Source organism: Condylura cristata, unplaced genomic scaffold, assembly GCF_000260355.1.
Source record: "Condylura cristata isolate star-nosed mole 26May11 unplaced genomic scaffold, ConCri1.0 scaffold00002, whole genome shotgun sequence".
Taxonomy (NCBI): domain Eukaryota; kingdom Metazoa; phylum Chordata; class Mammalia; order Eulipotyphla; family Talpidae; genus Condylura; species Condylura cristata.
This window is the reverse complement of record NW_004567103.1, coordinates 87,593,644-87,601,959: the sequence shown is the minus strand read 5'-3', so window position 1 is coordinate 87,601,959 and position 8,316 is coordinate 87,593,644. Positions and strand designations below refer to the sequence as shown.

The 8,316-nt window shown below is 42.4% G+C and overlaps 1 protein-coding gene across 2 annotated transcripts in view; it reads right to left on the bottom strand.

Annotated features, from left to right (window-relative positions):
• Positions 1-5,435, bottom strand: part of PLEKHB2 (pleckstrin homology domain containing, family B (evectins) member 2) — a 39,391-nt gene extending 33,956 nt beyond the window's left edge. For both annotated transcript variants that reach the window (XM_012728496.1, XM_004674743.2), the window contains exon 1: positions 5,322-5,435. The gene's annotated coding sequence lies outside the window, so the exon portion shown is untranslated. The remainder of the gene's footprint in view (positions 1-5,321) is intronic.
• Positions 5,436-8,316: the final 2,881 nt, after the last annotated feature.

Genomic DNA, 8,316 nt, shown 5'->3' with positions numbered 1-8,316 from the left:
AGTGCACTGGACTATGGTGATGGCACATGGGTGAACTCGTTGTGGGAAGCCCACAGGGATTACGACTGAGATGGAAAAAGGCACAAAATAATGTAAAAATAAACTATTATATTACTTAAAAAAAAAAAGTGCCTACCATCCTATAGAGAAGCTCACCAAATGATAAACTTTAAACACACAGACTTTCCAACAATTTTGGGTATCACTCTTAAATAGGAACAGATAGCATGCATAATCAGACATACGAGGAAAGTCTAGGCACAAAATAGAGAAATTAAAGGTAATTTGTAAAAACTGAAAAGTCTCATAGGAACAAGAGATAATACACAAAACTTCCCCCAAAATGCTACTGTCACAGAAATGATACTCTATATTGTATTAAAAAATATATAGAATGCAAAAATAGGATATTCTAAACAATTTTAAATTCAATATAAGAATCGAAAGGAAATTTCTGTAATCTCTCTGAAATAAAAGTTCAGGAGGTGAAAAACTAGAGAATGAGACTGGGATAGAAAATACTCTGCTTCTAATAGAATTTCATAAATAACCACAGAGAAGAGAGTAGAGAAACACTATCAAAACATTTCCCAAAACAATAAATACATTTCTCAACACAAAAGAAATGACTGATGAATGTACAGCAGGATGAACTTAAAAAATCTTCAGTAAGGTATATGACTGAAGTTTAAACCTTTAAAAACTGCCCAGAGGATAAAAGAGAAGTCATATGAAGGACCTGCAAAACATGGGGCATCTTTACCAACAGTGTTGGAAGCCAATGGATCAGCTCTTCAAAATGCTGAGAGAACATTTATTCCGAGCTAGAGTTCTTTACCAGCTGTATTATCACTCAAGTAGATAAAATACATTTTATACATGTGCTAAACGTCTTAAGATTACTTTCCATGTACCCAGTTTCCAGAATCTAGTGAAGAATGTATTCTATCAAAATGAGAAAATAAACCAGGCAGAACTTGGGGATCCAAGAGAAAGAAAAGCCCAGGAAGTAGGGAAGAAAGCTCCCAGGAAGACAGTCATGCAGCAGGTCTGGAAAAGAAACAAGTCCAGAGTGGAACAGAAAGGCCAACTGGGGTTTGGGGATAAATAGAAGAAATTAATATTATTTATCTAAGGTTCTGACTAACTGGTAGATTAGATAAAAGAGTGTTTAGAAGGCAGCAAAAGTCTCATTAGTTAATGAAAAGTGGGTAGGCTGGTATTTATACTCTGAGGTTTAAAGTACTACTTGGTTTTGCAATCTATGTATATGAATTATTCTGATAAACGTGAATAGTTAAGCATTATTTAAATTACCCTAAAATTCATTCTCTCTCACAGTCTCCCTGCTTGAGACTTCCATCTAACAACTGTTTTTGTTTTTAAATTGGGGGGGAGGAGGGGTAGAGATTTGGTTTATCTTTAGCAAGCAAATATCGTAAAATATAATGTTGAGGAAATGCTCTTAAAAATCCATACAGCCTAAGACTTCAAAGGACAAGATTTGGACTCATAAAACTTGCACATAATCTGTCTTAATCATGTATAAAGTACCCTGGGCAAGTTACTTTTCCAATCCTTAGTTTCTTAATCTGTAAAATGAGAATGCCAGTACCTACTCGACAGAAAGTTTGGAAAACTGAGTGAAATAATTATGGGCATAATGCCCAAAACCTAAACCAAAACTAAAACTCAATAAATATTAACTACTCCCACAGCCATTGTTAATCACCACAATTATCACTAGTTTACTATTACTACTATCACTTCCATTAGTATTTCCTCACTATCCTAAAACTTATCCAAAATACCCTACTAGACAGAACACATCAAGGTGCTTCTCAAATGGCTTAGAAGATTTACTAAGTTAAGATGTCCCTAATGTGTCAAAATGTGAACACATACTCTAGGAGGCAAAAAAAAAACTCCCACAATAATCACCAAATTAATTTCTGAAGCAAAAAGAGGAGTGTTTTACCACCTTACTTTGCTGAATTCCCATCACTGCATATTTTATTTCAACATCTCACTATTTCTACCCTAGAACAGGGCCTAATATATAAATTAAGGCTCAATAGTTGAGGTCTATAGAAGTCCTCTTGTTAGTCTCCAGCAAACTATTCATATGCCAGTAAAACATAGGAAGTTTTTAAATATAAATATTTTGACAATACAGATAATTTTAAATGTGAATTTAAATCATTTTAAATTATGTTTATTAAGGTTATGTTTTAATTTGCAACACTATATGTGTTTTTGGGGTGGGGTTTACCTCTACAAATACATGTTATCACATTATGCCCGTCTCATATCATTTGAAAAGTTTTGAATCCAAAAGGAACCAATTTAAGAGATGAAAGAATATCACCTTTGGATTTTGATGGTTCTGAGCCTTTTACTAACTGGTATGACTGAACAAGATATTAAATTTCTCTGAGTCTCATGTTCCTTGTTTAGTTACTTCATGGAACCACATCAAGAAGTCAATGAGATAACATGCCCACAAAGGAGTAGATGCACCAAAGTAAGAACAACTATTACATTCCTATTTTTTCCAAGAGCTGCAATCCAGGGTTACCTGTTTATAAGTGACTCATTGACAATATCCTGGTTCCTCTATTACACTCTGTACTCAGCTGTAGAAGCTACTTCCTTATCCAAGGGAGGAAAACCTACTCCTAGTCTTCAAAAACAGTAATAAAAAGGAGGAGTGAGTTACCCCAAATCTACTCAAAATGACACAGCCCCTACAAAAGGTTGGGTGGGTGATCCATCATCAGTTCACTAGTGGCATTGGCCATTTCCAAGTAGAAACCATTTCTTAATGTAACAAGCCAAAGACAGGCACTTATTGAAGGGCAAAAAGTTAATTTAAGTAAGTTCATTTTTCTGTTCCCACAATCAAATTGAAAATCAAATATGCAAGCACTAAAATATGACTGGTTCAACTAGTCTACTTTTTAAACATTTTTTTTCCATTTTGTTTGCATTATAATTGACATACAGCACCATACAAGCATAGGTATACACCATAATGGTTTGATTTACAAATACTGAGATGAATATGTCTTTTAAATTCCATCCATCATCTCATATAGATAAAACAGAAAAACATTTTAAATAAGTTTTTCCTAGCAATAAGGATGTTCGTCTTAACTTTCCTATAAACCACACAGCAGTACTAACTATAGTCATCACGTTGTATATTACATCATCCGTATTTATAATCGGAAACTTTTGCCTTTTACCACCTCCCTCCAATTCTACCACTACCGCTATTCCCTACCCATACTACCACCCCTACCTCTAATTATGCCTGATTTCATTTTCTATAAATGTTTTTTCTCTAAATTTGTTTTCAATTAGATTTCACATATGAGATCATATATTTATTATGTCTTTACTTATTTTAGTACAATGCTCTCAAGGGTTATCCCGAGTGTCACAAATAGAAGGATTTCTCATTTTTTATGGTAGAATAATATTGTTTATATATAATGAAAACATTTTTTACATATGCACATATGCACTATGAAAAACACAATTTTTCTCCATTCATTCATCCACCAATGCCTAGGATGCTTCCATTTATGAGCTACTGTAAATAATGCTGCTATGATGAGGGGGGAGGGAATGGATGGGATGTACAAGTATCTTCACTTCCTTGGATAAGTTCACAAAAGCAGAATTGCTAGATCATATGGTAGTTGTATTTTTATTGTTAATGTCTTTAATAATTTCATTTTTATTATAACATTTTAAAGTTCATATTACTGTCTGCAGTCTTTAGTACTATCAGTGGACAATGATAATTTCTTTAAACATCCAGTGAAAAGGGAAAAGCAGAGGAAAGGAGAAAGAAATCAAGTATTAAAGTAGGGTGGCAAACTGGGAGTGTTTCTCAGGGGGTTGTAAGAAACCTCTATTATCCCAATGACAGATTACCACAGAGTGGTGGCTTGTACACCTCTCAAAAATGCAGTCTCTTGAGATTATCAGGAAACTGATTTACAGAACATTCAACAGCATTAGAAATATAATGCTAGTTAAGAACCGTTGTCAGTTTCTGAGTTCTCTTCTGCAACCTTCAGTAAGCATTTAGTCACCACTGACAACATACAACACAGGCTTGATTCCTCCCCTCACAGATCAGTATGTTGGGAATGGGGGAGTTCAGGAGACTGAATAGTGGAGTGAAGTAAAGAATCACGTAACAGGCAAAAAGGAAGCCCTATATGATGAGCACCTCCCAACCCAGAGAGTCTCTTCCCAACTTCCACCTCCCAACAATAACCAGCAGATGTGCCCAAGATTAAGAACCCCCAGAACCCAGGGAACACTCCTAAGCACCTGGCTCACCAGGAGCATTCCCATAGGCAGGCCCTTAAGCAGTTCCACTGCCCAGGAAATAGAGACAGTTGTTTTGGTCATTAATTTGTTTAACAAACATTAAGGCCACAAATAAACAGGCAATTAAACTGTCAAGAGTCCGGGCCTTCAGTCTGGGATGACTTGAGAAGCCACCTCCTGCATGGATACTCACTACCTCAAAGACCACAGGAGACCCGGGAATTTAGCGTTCCTCCGGGAGTTACAGGCCATTGACATTAAAAACGTTCTCCCAATTTTCTGGCAAGACTTCTCGCCTCCCTTTTTCCCACGCACCTTGAAAAACTCTAATTTAGTAAGTGCTCATCCAAGCCTCTTCTATATAAATCCCTATACATCGGAAACTACAAAAACCAATGCTGACTCGAAATAACAATTCCTGACCTCCAGAGTTCTCTATGGGTGAATCAAATGTACCAACAAACGTCTACATCTAAGGACTCCGCAAAACCAAAAGTAGGTGAAACGATGGGGGAGGGGGGGCGGGCGAGAATGGGGGGACGGTGTAGGTCCCACCCACGAGCCAGCCAGCTCACAGCATCCGGGACGCTAAATTCCCGACAGCGGGCGGGAGAAGAACCCAAAAGGAGCCCCAATTCCCATACACCAGGACTGTAGGACGGGCCCGAGACCCACCCCAGGAAACCAGAGCCCCCAGGCAGGGCCCGGCCTCCGGCGCACCTTCGGTAAGGGGGCAGCTCCGGAGCGAGAGCCGCCGGAGGAGGCACGCAGGCCCGGCTGGGGTTCCCGGCTCACTTCTGAGGGGCGCGGACTGGGCGACTCCCCGCCAGGGTCTTGAAAGGACAGACAGATGCCGGGGTCGAGGGGGGAACGGCGGGGGCGCGAGGGGGAGGGGGAGGGCAGGAGGCAAAGGGAGGGCAGGGTTGGCCAGGAGGGATCTGGGGTCACCCCCACCAGAAGGGGACAGTCACCTGCGGAAACACAAGCTGCCGTAGCACCCCCAAGACCGAACGGGTTAGCGCAAGGACGCAGTTCGGATGCACAGCTCCACCGCCTCCGCCAGCCCTGGCAGGCGTCCAGGTCACGTGCCGCGCGGGGGCTGCTGGGAGGGGCGGGAGGGGCGGGGCGATCTCCTTGCAAGGCGCAGCCAGGGATTTGCAAACCAGAAGGAGCGCTTTGCTCTCTGAGCTTGGTGCTGCACGCCACCTCCAATCAGGAGTCAGCCCCCGTGGGGCTTGAGGAAGCCCGGCCTAGGCCCTGAGGCCGGGGCAGAGACCCGCCCTGTACCCTCGCACCCAGGGGATGCGAGGAAATAACAGCCCAGAAGCTGGTTCAAAAGACACAGGCGCTCACAGAAACGTCCAGTGGCCAAACCCCGAACAATTTGAACGAAAAAGTTAAAAATCATAGTAGTAGACTATAAGTTATATTAAATAAACACTTTAGTGGCCATACTAACGTAAATATATGAAGGAAATACATGAGGATGAAGTAATTCCTCACAGATAGCACCTGAAATGATCACTGCTTGGAAGTGAATTCAAAGTTTAGAAAAAGAGAACTGTGTTCAAGAGGTTTTTCAGACCAAAGTGAGGAAGAGGAGGGTAGCAGACCAACAGACTAGTCTGTTGGGCAGTCAAGTGACTGTCCCTGAACCCTGGCATTTATGGCCTCCATATAGTTAAGTTAAATGCACAAAAAGAGCATAATTTTTAGAAGATTTATTTATGCATACATGTCAAACAGGCCAGAGGTGGGGAGAATGAGAGGATTTACCAGAGACAGAGTGGGGAGCAGAACAGGCAGATTGAGTAAAATACACTGCTGAGGGGAGCAGCAGGCAGGTCAGGAGAGGTCTGCCATGCCATATGGGTCACCTCCCTGGCTGGCGATTAAACTCCTGCTGCAGTGGCTGCTGTAACTTCATAGTGCTGTTCTTTAACCCGTTGCGCCACTAGGGGAGGTCCAAGAACATAATTTTTTTAAGATTTATTTATTTATGCATATAAGAACTGGAGTACAGGCCAGAGGTGCCAGGGATGAGAAAATTCACCAGAGACAGAGTGGGGAGCAGAACAGGCAGATGGATTAAGTACACTGCTGAGGGGAGTAGCTGCTGAGACAGGAGAGGTCTGCTCCCTGGTTGGGGATTGAACTCATGCCACAATGGCTGGTGATAGCTTGATAGCACTAAGTTAACCCCTGGACCACCAGGGAGGACCATAGCACCATATTTTTTTTTTTTTTAAGATTTATTTATTTGTACATACAGAACTGGGGTACAGGCCAGAAGCTCAGGGGCGGTGAGAGGCTTCACCAGAGACAGAGTGGGGAGCAGAACAGGCAGATGGATTAAGTACACTGCTGAGGGGAGTAGCTGCTGAGACAGGAGAGGTCTGCTCCCTGGTTGGGGATTGAACTCATGCCACAATGGCTGGTGATAGCTTGATAGCACTAAGTTAACCCCTGGACCACCAGGGAGGACCATAGCACCATATTTTTTTTTTTTTTAAGGTTTATTTATTTGTACATACAGAACTGGGGTACAGGCCAGAAGCTCAGGGGCGGTGAGAGGCTTCACCAAAGACAGAGTGGGGAGCAGAACAGGCAGATCGACGAAGTACACTGCTGAGGGGAGCAGCGGGCGGGCCAGGAGAGGTCTGCCACGCCATGTGGTCCCCTCCAGGGCAGGCGGGATTCAAACTCATGCGGAAGTGGCTGTAGCTTCTCAGTGCAGTGCTTTAACCCACTGCGCCACCAGGGAGGGCCCATAGCACCATATTTTAAAGGGAAAACTTGGGCGCCTGCCCAGACCTAACATGTATTCGCTGCGCTTGTCAATGTTATGCTCCTGGGAGCTGAGCCTGGAGCTGGTCTCAGTGCGGCCTGAGGCTTCAGTGGGGCAAGGTATACCATTGCAGGGGGCCTTGCAGCAGCACCAGGATGTGGGGCTCAGCAGCTACAGGATAGGCTGCCATTGAAAGCCTACCATTTTGGCCTGGAATTCCATGGTCCTTCCTGCAGAGAGTATGCCAGGCTGGGGAAAGTATTGCCACTGCGCTCCGGGTAGGTCTGCTCACACTGATGATAGCAACGTAAGAAAACCACTATTGTCACCATCACTGCTGTTGGAGCTTCCTGGGGACTGCACACAGGCAGAAAGTTCCAAGCTACCATGCCACCTGGCATGCACTGAGACCTCAGCCAAGCTAGTCATGACCCACAAACTCTGGATGCCATTCTCTTAGCATCCAGAGACGCATTCCAAAACTTCCTACGGGTAACTGAAATATTAGTACAAGCAAAAGTACAAAACGTACTTTTTCTCTCCTCACTGCCAGGCTGAACCAAAGAGAAACCACCAGGTATTCACCATCAAAATTGGTTAATTCAGAAACACCTAAAAGACAATTTGGAAAGTACAGTTTCATAGAAAGAGATGAGCTCCCTCTCCAGTACAAAAGCCTGAATTAACTTTCATAAATATCAGTGGGTCTATTGTAACCAAAGCTAGATGGAGAAAACTGGGAGTTTGATGTGTGCTGGCTATTCATTCCTTGGTTTTTGGCATTTTCTCATTGGCTGAGCTGTTGTTGGGCAGAGAGGAACCTTATTCCTTCCCCTTGGGTAGGAAAACAACATCACTTCCTGTTCAACATGCAAGGCATGTAGGGTCTTGTAGTCTACTGACTGCTTGTATATGACACCTCATTTAAGTAGGGTTTTAGAGGAGTCATGCAGAAATGAACTGGACACACAAACAGAGTTCTGTGTATTAATTTCCATAATATATGCATTGACAAAGTGAAACAATACACCCCAAATGGAGTCATTTATGCCCTACCCTTAATTGCACTTTCAGCCTCCTTAGTAGAATTTTATTTTATTTTTTTTTTTTAAAGATTTATTTATTTGTGCATACAGAACTGGGGTACAGGCCAGAGGCTCAGGGGCGGTGAGAAGCTT